This window comes from Dipodomys merriami, unplaced genomic scaffold, assembly GCF_024711535.1.
Source record: "Dipodomys merriami isolate MVZ:Mamm:240054 unplaced genomic scaffold, mDipMer1.0.p SCAF_8, whole genome shotgun sequence".
Lineage (NCBI taxonomy): Eukaryota > Metazoa > Chordata > Mammalia > Rodentia > Heteromyidae > Dipodomys > Dipodomys merriami.
In genome coordinates, this window is record NW_027206401.1 from 59,033,386 (window position 1) to 59,050,599 (window position 17,214).

The following is a 17,214-nucleotide window of genomic DNA, read 5'->3' on the forward strand; positions in this document are numbered from 1 at the left end:
TCCCCAGTCTCTCCCAACCCCACCCATCCCCTTCAATTTAGGACAATAAACTTTAATCCATTCTTTTAATATGTAATGATAGTAAAATGATCAAATGCCTAACATCACTAAAAGACAGTTTATAATGAAAACTTATGAACATTAAGGAATATTTTAATATATTAAAAATAAGAGCTAAGGTGGTACCTATACATAATGGAATTTTACACAGCCATTAGAAAGAATAATATGTCATTTGCAGGAAAATGGATAGGCCTAGAAAAAATCATGTTAAGTGGTCTCAGAGAGACTAGTGGTGCATGTTTTCTCTCATATGTCGAAGCTAGATCTAAAATACACTGGGACATGATAAATTATACTAAGGAGAGTATTCTTAGAAGAGGAACACAAAGGCACAATATCTTTGTGCCTCTGATAACATGAAATAATACTTATTGAAATGAATGCCAGGAACTGAAAACAATAAGTTTTCTGTCATGTTAAAAAAAAAAGAGCTGAGATCAAGTTAAGCCAAGATATGTTGTAATTATTAATTAGTGCAATAGTCACAGGCTGGATATTTGTTATCCACAAAGAATGGTGGCAGAGTTTTCCCTGCTAAGCAAGTTTCAATTCATTGCTACTAGTTTAAGTTGAGACAATGGGATTGTTCCTGAGGCATATTGTAATGATTACTTAAGTCGCCTACTATGCACAAGGCAACCAGTATCCCAGTTATGGTTGGATTATGTTCTGAAAGTCTGTTGATCATTCATTTAGCATTCCTGTTGAAATAAAAACATACATGGGCATTAAAACCGATTTATCCACAGGACCTATTGACTGTAGAGTTTATCTGAACTAGTGATGAAAAAGTTCCAATAGAAGCCTAACTGTCAAGGGAGAATCAGCCATGCTTATTTGCTGTCTTACTTGATTTTGACTTGGAGTTTAAGGCCTTGGAGTCTGGCAGAAACAGCATTTTTTTTTAACATGGTAGCTATGAATTGAGTAATATTAGCTGACATCATTAATAGAGAATTCATCCTACCAGTAAATTAACAGCTTGGACCAATTCCATGAACTGAAATACAAATGGGTGCTAACTTGGAAAGTTGTTTCAAAATGCTTCATATCTTAGAAATAAAAACCAACATTCTCAGCTGGGTGCTGATGGCTCAGACCTGTAACCCTAACTACTCAGGAGGCTGAGATCTTAGGACCAAGGTTCCAAGGCAGCCTGGGTAGAAAGTCTATGAGACTCTTTAACCACCAAAAGACCAGAGGTGAAGCTGTGGAGAGCCACCAAAAATGCTCAAGGACAGTACCCAGGCCCTGAGTTCAAGCCCCAGGACCAGCATGCACATAGTAATGACTGTATTGAGATACTTGTCCTAGTTATGGAGTGTGTGTGTGTGTGTGTGTGTGTGTGTGTGCGCACACGCGCACATGTGTGTCCCCTCTTCTGTGACTGGCGAAGGCCTCATCTGATCCCTGCTTGCCCTTTCCAGTGAGTAACACAATCTTTTTTGACTGCATGAAAGCAGATCGTTTTCTGAATCTGTATCCGGAACGATTTTTCAGTGCTCTGACACTTCCACATGAGGAGAGATGGGTCAGAAACAGGAGACCCAAACAGATTCAAGTTTGTTGAACCACTGGAAACGAGAGTGAAAGGGCCCAGCCTTCTGCAAATTGCCATAACAGACAGGATGATGAAGCGCGGGAGAGCAGAAACTCGTAGCTCTGCCTTCACCCTCCAGACTCTGTGAGCTGCAAACCCAATCATCAATCCTGTTACCATCTGCTTCTTCACTCCTAAAATGAAAGTCACTAAAGTCCCCCGTGTTGTGCTCCAGGGTGCTAGGCAGACCTAAGGACCCAGAGCCAGGCAAGGGCTTCTCAGAGATGCAGGTATGAAAGCGATTCCTAAACTATAGAGTGTTTAGCTAGAGGCAGAAGTACCAAAGGGAACCACCATGATCAAGGCCAGCCCTCCATCTTGTCACCTAAACCCTGGCATCACATGAATGGCAAAGATAAGGGTGCGGAGTTTTCAGGACAGGCCCTTGTGAAGGCTGGGAAAGAGGAGGGAAGGGGGGGGAGGAGGGAGAGGGGAGGAGGAGGGAAAGAAAGGGGAGGGAGAGAGGGAGGAGGGGGAAAGGGAGAGAGGAGGGAGAGGGATAAGGGAAAGGGAGGGGAAAAGACTTGATAGGGGAAAAATAATAGGTGCACAGGGAGGGAGGACGGAGGGAGGAAATGAAAAGGAGCTTGGTGTGAGGTGTGGATACTTTGGAGGAGACTAGTAGAACTAGCATTTCCAGGCTCTCCTGGTGGGGTGTGGTTCCATCAACAAACCTCAACGTGTCAGACTGGCCAGGTTTTCTCAATTCCAGTTGGTTTTGCCTGTGGTAGAGAGAGCCACCAGCTTCACAGAGGCTGGGATGAGAACAGGAAAACTGTGAGGCAAGAATTACTCAACGGTGTTTACCAATAAGTAAAGGATCTCTGAAAATATTTAGTTCAAGCTGACACCATTTAGGGAGAATCGTTATGGACTTTGGAACTCCATGAAGCCCCTGGAATGCACGAAGTCCTTCCCCCACCCCACTTTCCAAATCAAATTCCTTCTCTAAAACTTTTCCATTCTTATGAAACTAAAATTTTGCTAAGCACCACCCGGGTTTTCATTACTACACCTGCTCATTACCTAATTATTAGCTGTTATGCAGTGCAACTTAGGCTCTAATGGCAGAAGGGAGTTTAATTGGAAAACAACTAAGACATTGAGAGAGAACTGAAATTTACTCAACTACTAAGTCTCCTAGCACATGAAGACACAGTGCAAGTGTATGATGCATCACAATCACATCTGTATTTTTTATTTTTTATTTTTCATTTGTGTGTGTGTGTGTGTGTGTGTGTGTGTGTGTGTGTGTGTGTGTGTGTGTGTGTGTGCTGGTCTTGGGGCTTGAATTCAGGACCTTTTGTTCTCCCCTGGCTTTTCCATTAAGGCTCGCTTTACCACTTGAGCCACAATTCCACTTCGAATTTCTTTGCTGGTTAATTGGAACTTGGAGTTTTATGGATTTGTCTGCCTGGGCTATTTTTTGAACCCTGATCCTCAGATTGCAGCCTCCTGAGTAGCCAGGAATACAGATGTGAGCTGCCAGCACCAGGCTTCCATATCTGTATGTATATCCATATACATATATACATATCATTTTTTATTTTTGGTGCCAGTCCTGGGGCTTGAACTCAGGGCCTGGGCACTGTCCCTGAGCTCTTTTTGCTCAAGCTTAGCACTCTACCACTTTGAGCCACAGCTCCACTTCCAGTTCTTGAGTAGTTAATTGGAGATAAGAGTCTCACAGGTTCTGCCTAGGCTAACTTTGAACCATGATTCTCAGATCTCAGCCTCCTGGGTAGTCAGAATTACAGCCACCAGTGCCAAGACTTATACTTCTAGTTTTCTGGAAGTTTCTTGGAGATCAGAATCTCACAGACTTTCATTACCCAAGCTGGCTTAGAACCCTGATGCTCAGATTTTGGCCTCCTTATGTTGTAAGGTGAATTCAGTAGTGAGAAAATGGAGAAGCCACATTTTGAAAGATCGAATTGGGAGTCTTTATTAAAAGGCTGGTGACTGCGTGGTAGACTCCTGCCTCAAAGACCAGCAGCCAACAAGTACACTTAACACTGTTAGGAAACTAAGCTATGAAGGTCCTAGAGGAAAGAAAGAACAAAACAATATCAACAAACCACTTTAGCTCCAATGAAAAGCTGAAGTGGGGTGCCATGGTGACTGGAGAAGGGCTAGAAGACAGGAGACAAGATAGAAACATAGAGACATGTGGCATGGCATAATGTTCCTGAGCTGGTCTGAGCCTAAATAGAGTCGGTCAGGGGGCAGAGTTATAGGAAACTCAAGCAGTCTTCCATCAGGAATTCGCCATGTGTGAAGGAGCCAGGCAGGAGTCCTGTCTGCTTTCACCATGGTGGAGGTGATCAGGATGATGACATACTTATCCAGATGACGGTCAAGCCATCCTTGAACTCTACCCAAATGGAGTCTCCATGTTGGAAGAGATTATCTGGACAGCAGCAGTGTCTCCCAGTGGCTCCGGTGCAGTGTCACACATCTTGCTGGGTTGCCTGCAAATTTCTACACACACTGGTGAAAGAAACTCAACTTAAGGCAGGAGTCTGGCTTTAGTGAAATCTCCCAGTATTTTCCTGGTTGCTTTCTCTGAGCACAACACTTATTCTCTAGGAATACAGGTGTAATCCACAAGCACCAGCCTTCACATCTGTTATTTTTAAGGAGACCAATTTTCCCAGCTTTTCTATGGGTTGACCCTAAAAAATCTTGAAGGTTATTTACAACATTTCCAAATTTACTCAAACTGTTCTCTGGTTTGCATAAAACCATTTTGGCTGGTTTCTGCTGGACTCTACCCAAAAGAAGAATTAAATTCTAGTAACCAGATTGGAGTAGTGAGATGAATTCTCAAGCAAAATTACTCTATCACCCTCACCCTGATATATTTCCTAAAGCCTGGCTACTCCTCATGAAGACAGCAGGAATTCATCTTGATTGTTGAGTCCCAGACCAATAGTGACCTCTCTTAATTCCTGGAAGGAGAAAAGTGTGTTTGGAGCGACATTTTTTGGATGATTTTTAAATTGTTATAATAGTGATGTACAGAGATGTTATAGTTACATAAGTCAGGTAATAAGTACATTTCCTTTTGGACAATGTCACACCTTCCTTCACTCTCTCCCAGTTTCCCCTCCATCCCCCTCCCTACCCACAAGTTATATAGTTCATTTTCCACATAGTGTCTAGTGAGTATCACTGCTGTATTTGTTGGAAAGACTTAGTCCCTCCAAAATTTAAAATTAGGAGTATGTGCATCATTGTCAGTGATAACTTGGGAATTTTAATGGGCAATAATCTGTCACAGAAGGTGGCACCAGAGCTGGTGGTGTAATCCTGCAGTCACAGCCACACAGGAGGCCATAGGTAGGAGGATCATGGTCTGAGGCTTTCCCTGGGACAAAAGTGTAAAACTCTATCTGAAAAAAGAATTAAGCAGAACAGGGCCGAGGCGTCTGGCTCAAGTGGTAGAGGATCTTCCTGGCAAGTGAGAGGCCCTGAGTTTAAAATCCTAACACTCCCTCCCTCCCCCACCCCCCCACTACCCACACTACAGAGGAAAACTTCAGCATTGTTTGTGGAGAGATTTTATATGTCTTGTCATGATTCCCTGATGAATACACCTGGCCACTGCTGCGTAGCATTTCTGTTTTGATTAGGTCTTATATGGAATCTAGAGATAAGTCAAGTACATGGGGGGACGTGTGGGTTCTAGGCAGCCATTATGCCATTGTATATGAAGGGCCTTGGACATGGGAGAAATTTGACACCCTGAATATGGAGGGATTGAGAGGAAAAGGAAAAGGTGGGCAGAGAAGAGAGGGTGACTTGGGATGGAGTAACACCCCTCTTCTTCCTGGGGACCCTGGAAAGCCAAGATGAGGACCTCCACCAAGGCAGAGCCCCTGAGACCCTGCCCAGTAGCAGATCCCAGCATGTGACTCAGTCAGACACTGGAGCGATGGTTGGTAACAGAACCCCGCCCCCCCCCCCACCACAGACCTCCATGAGCACTGCCGATTTCCAAACCCCACTCCTGCTCTCTCACACTGAGAAGTGTGTCCTCCTCCTTCTCTTCCTCCTCCTCTCCTTCCTCCTCCTTCTCCTCCCCCTTTGCTCCCCTCCCCTCCTCCTCCTCCTCCTCTTCTTCCTCCTTCTCCTCCTCCTCCTCCTCCTTCTCCTCCTCCTCCTCTCTTCTCCTTTTCCTCTTCCTCCTCTTCCTCAAAGCATGTGGCTGTGACCTCATTTGGTACATGGCAGCCCTCCTTATTGAAAGTCTGATTGGGGGCTTATGGCCCACCCCACCCCCAATAGCTAAGAGGCTTTTCCTCAGTTTCCCCTCACATCTCACTCTTACTTTCGAATAAACTGTGTCTCACCAGAGATAGGTGAAGGTGTGTGATATTTCCCTCTAAAAGCAGGGACTCTTCACTTAGGGATCTTGACTTTGATCTCAGAATAAGAATTTCTGGACAAGTCAGAAGGTAAAAAAAAAATGCTTGACAGAGCTTGATTGAATAAGTAAGCAAGCAAACAAGCAGAAAGGAGGAGACACACTCTAAGAGTGTAGTGCTCTCAAAGGGAGAGCCACACAGCTCTTTGGTATCAGGGGTATTTATATAAGAAGGCAGGGGTCTGACTTCAAAGTTATGCAAAGATAGTTGTTTCATCTTTGCTCTAATCACTCCTGGTATTACGCTTCTGGATGTTTTGGGCATTTCTTCCAGGTGAGAATGCATCCTGCCATAAAGCAGATGTCGATCCTAAGAAGGCCTCCTGTTGTCTCCCTCAGAAGCAAAGATAGTGCATCTACGTTTCTAAATACCTTGTTTCTGAGTTGTTTTCCGTAATTTGTCCTGCCTCATTTTCCCCTAAAACGACTTTGGTCCCTTAATCGTTAGGGAAGTGGATAAGTGAATATCTCCTGTATTTGCTTTAATTTTTTTTAAAATCCCTGCCAGCCATTTGCTGTGCCTCATTTTCCCTAGTCCATGCTGTGTCACGCCCACTTTACCTGCCCCATGATTCTGTGTGGAGAGAAAGAAGCCCAAGACTCCTAGATAGTATCTGTGTGACCGAATACATTTTCTGAGAACATAGATTTACATGGCTGCTGTGGTATGATACAAACTGTGGATGAAGCATGCTCGGTTTAGTGAACTTATTTTTGCTTCCTTGGAGTTTGGGAATCTCAAGCAAGAAAGTGGCCCCTCTGGGGAACAATTTCTTCTTTTTTTGGTCAGTTGTGGGGCTTGAACTCAGGGCCTGGACATTGTTTCTGAGCTTATTTGCTTAAGGCTAGTGCTCTACTACCTGAGACAAAACACCCCTTCTAGTTTATTTTTCTGAGAAGTTTATTGGAGATAAGAATCTCATGGACTTTCCTGCCTGGGCTGGAAACCCAGGGTCCTCAGATCTCAGCCTCCTGAGTAGCTAAGATTACAGGTGTGAGTCACTGGCGCCTGGTGGGAACAAATATTTAACCCACAATTCATACAATACTGAGCACCAGACTCAGAAGGTTAAGGAGGAAAAGAAGGCCAAGAAAACAAAGCACAGGGGGAGATGTTCATCTGAGAGTCTGTTCTGAGCCTGGCTACACAGTCTAAAGTTAGATGGAAATTTGGCTTATTAATTCCTCAGTTCTTATGGGTCAGAAATGTGCTCTCCTATAAAGCATTTGAGATATCCTCTCCCCATGGCTGTATTTCTCATTTCCAGTGTCTGGGTTCCATCACCCAAGCTCCCTATCCCTGTGGCTTATCTAAAGATAGCTTGAGTCCAGTGAATGGACAGTAAGCTTTGGCTACATTGCCGAAGGACAAATAGATCACCGAATGGCTCCCAAACCTTAGCTTGTATAAGAATCACCTGAAGAGATAAACCCATGTGGAGCATTTGTGGTGGCCCCACCTTTAGAGTCTGTAAGACTGGGTGGGGCCCATGGATTTGCATTTTTGACAACTCCCTGGTGATGGAAATGCTACTTGTCAGCCACCCACACTTCAGGAGTCGTGAACTGGTGAGCCAGCTCCAGGACCAGGGGACTTGAAGGTAGCTTGTTATTTTCCTTGTCATCCTTCAGCCACTACCTTCATGTTTTCCAGGGAGATGTAGTTATGAGTTAGAGTGTGAGGAATGGAGAGTGAGGTGCAGAATTGCTCCTGAGAATGGGGATTAGAAAGAGGGGAGAGGTCACTCGGGCAGGTCAAGTCTACTTAGATCTCTGGTGTAGGATGGTAGGAGGAACGGTGCTTTGATTATTGTGGCTTTATAATACAGGCTGTGGACTGTTAAGTCCTTCTGATGGACTTCTTTAAATATATATATATGTATATTTATATACATATATATATATATATATATTTGTAGCCAGGTGTGGTAGCTAAAGCCTATAATATATATTTGTAGCCAGGTGCAGTGGCTGAAGCCTGTAATCCTAGTTGCTTAGAAGGTGGAGCTCTGGGGATGGATGCCCTAGGTCAGTCTAGCTGGAAAATGAAGTTCTTGAGATTCCATCTCAATCAATGGCATAGTGCAGTGATGAGTGTCTGCCGAGCCCAGCGCTATGGAAAGCACAAGGTTCAGCCCAGACTGGGGAAGGCATATACTGAAGCTGGAGCTAAAAACAAACAATACAAAAAAGGTGCTTGAGGCGTGACTCAGCTGGTAAAATACCCACCATGCAAGTACGAGGTTGAGTTCAATCCCCATTACTGTATATTCACATACCCCCCCCACACACACACTTTGCTCATTTGCCACTTTGTCTTATGAATTTCAGCATCCAGTTTTTCATTATTTTCAAAATGTTATTTTGTGTAATCCTGGCTGCTCAGGATGAGATCTGAGGATTGTGGTTCAAAGCCAGCCCAGACAAGAAAGTCTGTGAGACTCTTATCTCCAATTAACCACCAGAAAACCAGAAGTGGTGCCATGGCTCAAGTGGTAGAACACTTGTCATGATTTGAAGCGCTGGGGATAGCACCCAAGCCCAGAGTTCAAGACCCATGACCAACCAAAAAGAAAAAAAAAGTTATTTTGGAAAGAAGATACAGTTGTCTGTCAGTATCTCTTTTTACTTCAATTTCTTTTTAGAAATTTTGGATCTCTAGGAATGGCTGTGTCTCTTATTGTTGTTAAATGTTTTGCTATTAATTTATGACTTTTTAAATTATAATAAAAGGATGTGGCTAGAATTATTTCTACACATTGGATTTCTTTGGAAATTTTCCTTGTTTCACAATTAGCATTTTTTTCTCCCTAGACAATTACATTATCCAATTTTTAAAAACTCTGTCCTATCACATAGTTTTGACATCTTAATCCTGTTTTACCTTTGTAGTTCTTGTGCAATTCTATTTTATCTCCTGTTGGTTTTACTTTATGTTTTCCTTTTCTTTCTTGGCTTTTCTTTATATATATTCTGTAATGTTTAAACTTTGTACATACTTTTATGTGTGTCTTATAGAAACTGTATTTTGATTTAGTAATTTGCTCCAATCCAAAGACTTTGTTTTGTTTTCCTTTTAAGTAAGAGGTTGGAATTTTTTATATTTATTATCAATTATCCAAAACATCAAAACTGGTATTTGTTGATCATTTTAATGATTCCATTATTTTGTGCTCTTTCTTCTTATTGTTATATCTGCCTCTTCAGTATTACATATTTAACAATTCTAGTATTTTGAAAGGTATGTTGCATAGTTTTCTTTTGGAAGCATGAAGTTCCAAATAGAAAAAAAAATCATTTGCCTTTATTTCACTCAAGCTTTAAACTTCAAATATGAGAAATAGTTACTTAGCTCCTAAGTAAAAATAAGGAAAGTAGCCCAAGTGGGTGCCAGTAGCTCATGCTTGTAACCCTAGCTCTCAGGAGCCTGAGATATAAGGACTAAAGTTTGGAGTCAGCTCAGGCAGGAAGGTCCAGTACACTCTTATCTCCAATAAACTACTGTAAGGCTAGAAGTGGAGCTGTGGCTCAAGTGGTAGAGCACGAGCCCTGAGCAAAAGAAACTCAGGACAAGCTCCAAGATTGGCACCATAAAAAATGTAGTCTGATGACGTGCAGCCCAGAGAACCAGCCAGGCAGACTCTCCTGAAATGCTTGGCCCACGGAGGCCTAGGGAAACAGCCTGGTGGCACTGATTTATGTGCCCTGGGATCCAGGCAGGCAACCAGTCCTAAGTATGTGGGCCTCCAAGTCCCCAGGACCCACTCACTCATGGCCCAGGGAAGCAGCTGCAGGCTGGCCCCTGGCGCTCTGCAAGGTGAGTGTGCAGCCCATAGACGCCCTTCCTCAGGCCCAGCGCAGCGCTGACAGGCATGGATGATACTCGTCCCCAGGTACAGTGGCCAGAGCACACCTGGCCTGCCCAGCTGCCCGTCACACACACACACACCAGAAAGGGAGACTTTTCCTGCACCTGCCACTAAGTGGCAAACCACAACCCTAGCCATTGGTGAACCAGCTCTGCCTAAGAAAGCCACATCTCTGCTGGGGGACCAACCCCCTCTCCTTCCCTCCTCCCCGCCCCCCCCCCCCCCCCCCCCCCCCCCCCCCCGCCACTGTGACGTCCACAGGCATGGGAATATTCCTTATAGCTGAAGACACTGCATAGATGCAACACTAGCCTCTCCCATCTGGAACCTCAGCCCCCAGAGCGGGCACCCATCTCCAGGGAAAATGCCTCTCACCACCAAAGAAAGCCACCCTGTAAAATGAGCCACTGTTTTGCCTTTGTATCAATTAGTGTGTTGATCAATATGAGCAGCACAAAAAAGGCACGGGAGTGCAAGTTCTGTAGGCATGCAATAACTCTTCAGCAATGAAGCCCACAGGAAAGGCTGATGGCCAATGCATGCACAGCGTGAGAAATCCACCAGACATCACCGCCTTCAAACACACAACCAAAAGAAATATTACAGAAGCCAAACAATCCACTACATGAATATGTTGGAGATTTCTGAGCTTGAAGGAAGATCTTTTGAGATAACCCAGTCAGACAAAAAACAGCAAGACAAAGAAAATAAAGAAGGAAAGGAGGGAAATAGGGAGGGAGAAAGGAAGGAAGGAAGGAAGGAAGGAAGGAAGGAAGGAAGGAAGGAAGGAAGGAAGGAAGGAAGGAAGGAAGGAAGGAAGGGAGGAAGGAAGGAAGGAAGGAAGGGAGGAAGGAAGGGAGGGAGGGAGGAGGGAGGGAGAGGGGAAAGGAAGGAAAGAGGGAAGGAAGTAGAAGTAGAAGAAGGAAGGAGGGAGAAAGGTAGAAGGAGTCTTAGAGGGATACCATTAGGTGAATAAACATTAGCATTATGGATTTTCTACAAGAGAAGGGAAAGGCATGGAAACACATTTTAAAAGACAAGGGCCAAAAATTGGCTAAAACTTTGGGGAAAAAGTTACAGAATCTAGGTCCTGTAACACCCCTTAATAGAGCAGGTCTCATTAAGAAAAAGAGAGAGAGAGAGGGGGCAAGGAGAGGAGAGAGATTGATTTCAACTAAGCAACCAAATGAAAGTAACTCAAAGAATTAGGAAACCAAAGGCAACTCAACACAGCAGAAGACAATCGCAAAGTTCAGGCTGTGGCATGGATATTGTTGGGCTTTTAGACAAGCTTAAAGTGAGAATTATAAAAAGAAAACAGAGTAGAAAAGTTCCCTCAACTCGCAGCTTGCTCAGAAAAGAAGCATGTAAAGTTTGGGCCAAGTAAGGCATGGCTACTGCAGAGATTAAGGCCTGGTAAAAGAATCCTCGCTGAGCAACAGTGGCTCACATCTGTAATCCTAGTTATTTTAAAACCTGAAAATGGGAGGATCATAGTTCAAAGCCAGTCCAGGCTAAAAGTTCACGAGACAATTCAACTCCTAGCTGGGTACAGTGGCTGAGAACAGGAGGACTGCAGTTCCAAGACAATCTGGGCAGAAACTCAGCTTCTATTGAGGGAAGGTACATACAGTAGGGGGTACCCGTGGTCCCAGAAAAGACAGGAAGGCTAAAGCAAGCAGACTGTGGTCAGGAGAACATCCAGTGGGCAAGCAAGACTCTATCCTAAAAATGACCATCCAAAAACAGGACAGGGGGCATGGCTCAGTGGTTTCATCCTAGAGTAAGAAGCCAGAGGCTCTAAGTTCAATCCCCAGTGCTAACCTATGGGGTATTTTGTCCTGGGATAATAGGAAGAACAACTTGAGGGCACCTCAGGAGTTGGTAAGCACACATCTATGGCTGGCTCAAGGATGCAAAGATTTGAACGCATTGGAAAGACTTGTTTTGGTAGGTGTGCTGGTCCTGGGGCTGAGGCCCATCTAGGGAACTTGACAGGGGCCGTCGGCCTCTGTGCTCAGATTCCAGCTTGAGGGCGGTTTCCCCACAGCAGCCACTTCAAACTCACCCTGGAAACGGCTGTCACCTGCACCTGCACCCGCATGTGACAGCTTGGGAGTGTGTGGTTTGGAAAACTTACCTGGTCTCCTTCAGACTTCTCCCTTCAGAGAGCGCCTCCTGCTTCTCTATCAGCTTGCTGCCTGAGCCCTCAGCTAACCTTTTCCTATCATCTATCTATCTATCTATCTATCTATCTATCTATCATCTATCTATCTATCTATCTATCTATCTATCTATCATCTATCTATCTGTCTATCTGTCTGTCTGTCTGTCTGTCTGTCTGCCTAGCTATCTTTCTGTCTGTCTGTCTATCTACCTTTCTATCTCTCTGTCTGTCTGTCTGTCTGTCTGTCTGTCTGTCCGTCCGTCCATCTGTCCGTCCGTCCATCCATCCATCCATCCACCTACCTGTCTGTCTGTCCGTCCGTCCGTCCATCTATCCATCTATCTCTCTCTCTCTCTCTCTGTCTCTCTCTCTCTCTACCTACCTACCTACCTACCTATCTTTCTCTCTCTCTCTCTCTCTCTCTATCTATATATCTATATATCTATATATCTCTATCTACCTATCTATCTATCTATCTATCTATCTATCTATCTATCTATCTATCTATCTATCTATCTATCTATCTATCTATCTATCTATCTATCTGTCTATCTACCTACCTACCTATCTTTCTGTCTGTCTATCTGTCTGCCTGTCTGTCTGTCTGTCTAGCTGTCATCTAGCTGTCTGACTAGCTGTATTTCTGCATTGTTGTGTCAAGTGCAATGTGAGATGTGACAGCTAGTATCAGTACTGACAATGGGAGCACAGAGAACCTGCGTTGACAAGGGCCTAAGCTATCAAGTCATCGCTACTCTACTGGGCAAATGAACGCCAATGAAGTGTCTGTGACTTTGTAGTGTTACTGAGTAAACTCTGACACAAGAAAAAGACAGAGTGCTGTCCAGCCTAGGTTTCTAACATAGTTTGCTTGTGACTCAAATGTCTCCCCTTGTCCACATCCAGTCACTCCAAGGCCCCTGCAGCCATGGCCCTGGGGCCTGGATGCTGTCCAGGATGACTCGGCCCTTAGCCTCATCCTGGTGCAGGGTTTATACAGCGATCAGGATGCTGGCACTCTGGGTCTTGGAGGCAGTGCAGGCAGCTGGGAGGGAAAAGCCTCAGAGGCAAGAGAACAGCCATCGGCAGCAAGGGGAGCTGCTCGGAGCGGAGGGAGAGGCGGAGGTGCTGCCAGGCTGCAGGGGTCGGGGGGAATCCCCAAAGCCGTGGTCATGAGCTCCACTGCAAAGCGTGGTGCAGGCCACGGAGGTGCAGGACTGAATGCTTGGCCTCCTGGGCTTCCAGCTCATTTTGGGCCCATCTTTTCATGTTTGCTTTTTGTGTTTCTGTGTGTGTGTGTGTGTGTGTGTGTGTGTGTGTGTGTGTGTGTGTGTGTGTGTGTGTGTGTGTGTGTGTGTTCAGGGACTTGAACTCAGGGCCTGAGCTGTCACTGAGCTTTTGGGCGCCAGGCTAGTGCTTTACCATTTGAGCCACAATTCCACTTCTGGCTTTTTGTTGATTCATTAGAGCTAAGAGTCTCACAGACTTAATGTCAAAACTGGCTTCAAACTGCAGTCCTCAGATCCTAGCCTCTTGAGTAGCTAGGATTATAGGCATGCGCCTCCAACATCTGGTCTCCATATTTCCTTTTTCTTTCTTTTTTTTCTTCTCTTTTCTCTTTCTTTCTTTCTTTCTTTCTTTCTTTCTTTCTTTCTTTCTTTCTTTCTTTCTTTCTTTCTTTCTTTTTCTTTCTTTCTTTCTTCTCTCTCTCTCTTTCTTTCTTTCTTTTTCCTTCCTCCCTCCCTTCCTTCCTTCTTTCCTTCCTTCCTTCCTTGCTTCCTTGCTTCCTTGCTTCCTTGCTTCCTTTTCTTTTTTTTTTTTTTTGGTACTGGTCCTGAGTCTTGAACTCAGGGCCCAGATGCTGTCCCTGAGCATCTTTTGCTCAAGGCTAGCACTCTACCACTTGAGCCACTGTGCCACTTCCAGCTTTTGCTGACCCACAGATTTCCTGTCTTGGCTGGCTTTGAACTGCAATTCTCAGATCTCAGCCTCCTGAGTAGCTAGGATTACAGATGTGAGCCACTGGTGCCTGGTCCATCTTTTTTTGGATGCTTCTATTCTTCCCTTGTGGAATGGGGCGGGGTGAGTCTAGCAGGACACTTGCACTTGGGACAACATTGGACTCTTGAAGATGGATGCCCTGTATCTTGCGTCATGAACTGGGTGTGAGTACTTTGGGGTCCATGGTTGAATGTTCTGGGCTTAAGAAGATGTGCTTGACTGTCATACTGCTGAGGAGTGCTGCTGTGATGATTCATCTTGTGAAGTTGATTGGATTAAGAAACACCTAGGAGGGGCTGGGAAGGTGGCTCAGTGGTAGAGCGCTTGCCTTGCATGCCTGAGGCCCTGGGTTCGATTCCTCAGCACCACATAAGCAAAAAGAAAAAAGCCAAAAGTGCCGCTGTGGCTCAAGTGGTAGAGTGCTAGCCTTGAGCTGAAGAGCTGAAGGACAGCGCCCAGGCCCAGAGTTCAGGCCCCACAACCAGACCCCCCCCCCCAAAAAAAGAAAGAAGCACCTAGAAAGTAGGTGCTGATAGCTCACGCCTGTAATCCTAAGTATGCAGGCAGCTGAGATCTGAGGATCTGGGTTCAAAGCTAGTCAGAGCAGCAAATTCTGTGAGACTCTTAGCTCCAATTAATCAGCAAAAAAACTCCAGAAATGGATGTGTAGCTTAAATGGTAGAGCACCATCCCAGTACTGGTATGTGTGTGCATATGTGTGCGTGTGCACACACACACATATACACCAACACTGCTCAGTGGGTTTTCAGAGTTGTTACCTCATTTTAATTTCCCATCAGCAAATGAGTTCCATTTAGTTTTGTCAGAGTTTTGTTTTCAGTAGTTTGGATCATGTTATTAACTTAAACCATTCTAATAGCTAGCCTGTAGTAGGTCTTGAACTCAGGGCTAGGGTGATGTTTCTTAGCTGTTTTTGCTCAAGGTTAGCGCTCTACCACTTGAGACACAGCTTCACTTCCAGCTTTTTGATGGTTTATTGGAGATAAGAGTCTTGTGGACTTTTCTGTCTGGGGTTTGAATTATGATTCTCATGTCTCAGCCTCTTGAGCAGGTAGGATTACAGGCATCTGTCACCAAGGCTAAACTCTAGTCACCTCTTTAATGAGTTCCTTTTATAAAGTGCTAAATCTTCTGTTTTTTTTTCTTAGATTATCTTCCTGATACTGAGTTGTAAGTATTGTGAATACAATATGTTTTTGTCAGATGTTTGTGTTCATATTTTTTCTTAGTTTGTGGCTTTTGAAGATCAGTTTTTAATTTTGATAAAGTTCATTTTCATGAATTTTTTCTTCCATGCTTAATGCTTTCAGCATTTTGTATAGGAAATCTTTCTCCACCAAAAGGACATTTTGGTTTTCTCCTATATCTTATTTGACAAATTTTATGCTTAGGTCTATAGTTTATATGCAGTTAACTTTTCTGTTGAGTGGCAGGACCACTGTGAAGCCGCGAGCTGAGACGGGGGGGGGGGGGGTGGGGGGGTGGGAAGGGGGGAGGGGAGGAGCACGGGGTGGCCATGAGGATCTGGGTGACAGCGTGAGAGGTACTAGGTTTTGACAAGTTTGCATCATGCAGAAGTATAAGCTGGTTGTTCTTGGCTCAGGAGGTGTTGGAAAATCTGCTCTGACTGTACAGTTTGTTCAAGGAATTTTTGTTGAAAAATATGATTCTACAATAGAAGATTCTTATAGAAAGCAAGTTGAAGTAGATGCACAGCGGTGTATGCTTGAAATTTTGGATACTGCAGGAACGGAACAGTTTACAGCAATGAGGGATTTGTACATGAAAAATGGACAAGGCTTTGCTTGAGTTTATTCCATCACGGCACAGTCCACATATAATGACTTACAAGATCTAAGAGAGCAGATTCTTCGAGTTAAAGACACTCATGATGTTCCAATGATCCTGGTTGGTAGTAAGTGTGACTTGGAAGATGAAAGGGTTGTAGGAAAGGAACAAGGTCAAAATCTAGCAAGACAATGGAACAACTGTGCATTCTTAGAATCTTCTGCAAAATCAAAAATAAATGTTAATGAGATTTTTTATGACCTAGTGCGACAAATTAACAGAAAAACTCCAGTACCTGGAAAGGCTCGCAAAAAGTCGTCATGTCAGCTGCTTTAATAAATTAAATGCATTGTAGCTCTGAGCCAGGTCTGAAGAACTGTTGCCCAATTCAACAGTGCCAGCATTCCTACTTTGTTAAACCTACCAACATCTTAAATGGACTTTCCTGTGGTGGTACCTTTAAGAGGTGGATGAAAGCTACTATATCAGTTTGCACATTCTAATCACTTTCCAGTATCACGAGAGATTTTTACTTATATAATAGTCCTACAGTATGCAGCTGCTAAAACCAGAGGCTACATCCAGTATTACTGCTAAGAGACATTCTTCATCCACCAATGCTGTACATGTTTGAAAATGGTGTACTGTATACTTTAATACATCCCCATTCTTTGTATTGGAGAGTACAATAATGTAAATCCTAAAAGCACCACTATTTTAGCATAATAAAAGAAAGTCCATGGGGCTGGGAAGGTGGCTCAGTGGTAGAGTGCTTGCCTTGCATGCATGAGGCCCTGGGTTCAATTCCTCAGCACCACATAAGCAAAAAGAAAAAAGCCGGAAGTGGTGCTGTGGCTCAAGTGGTAGACTAGCCTTGAGCTGAAGAGCTAAGGGACAGCGCCTAGGCCCAGAGTTCAGACCCCACGACCGGACCCAAAAAAAAAAAAGTCCAAAGAGCTCCTATATAGACTTCTCCAGATAACTTTGCTTCTTTGATACTTGTAGCTTATTTTATTTTTTTTTAAAATGAAGGTCATTATCATTGTATTGTACAAAATAAGCGCTTTGATTAGCACAGCTATATAGTTTTTTTAATTTTTCAAAAACCTGTGGAGACAGTGATCTTGTCTTTAAAATACAATAGTCCTTTCAGTATAATGTCTTAGATAAAGACGTTGCCTTTAATATCTGTTGGGAAGGAAATGTCCAGACCTTTCAAGTCTTATGATGTTTTTTTCTTTTTTGTTTACATAAGGAACAATGTTTATAGTTGTGT

The 17,214-nt window shown here is 44.0% G+C and overlaps 1 pseudogene across 1 annotated transcript; it reads left to right on the forward strand.

Annotated features, from left to right (window-relative positions):
• Positions 1-15,719: 15,719 nt before the first annotated feature.
• Positions 15,720-16,570, forward strand: LOC138819461 (ras-related protein Rap-1b-like; annotated as a pseudogene). Its single transcript, XR_011369444.1, has one exon. The product of XR_011369444.1 is annotated as a ras-related protein Rap-1b-like (transcript).
• Positions 16,571-17,214: the final 644 nt, after the last annotated feature.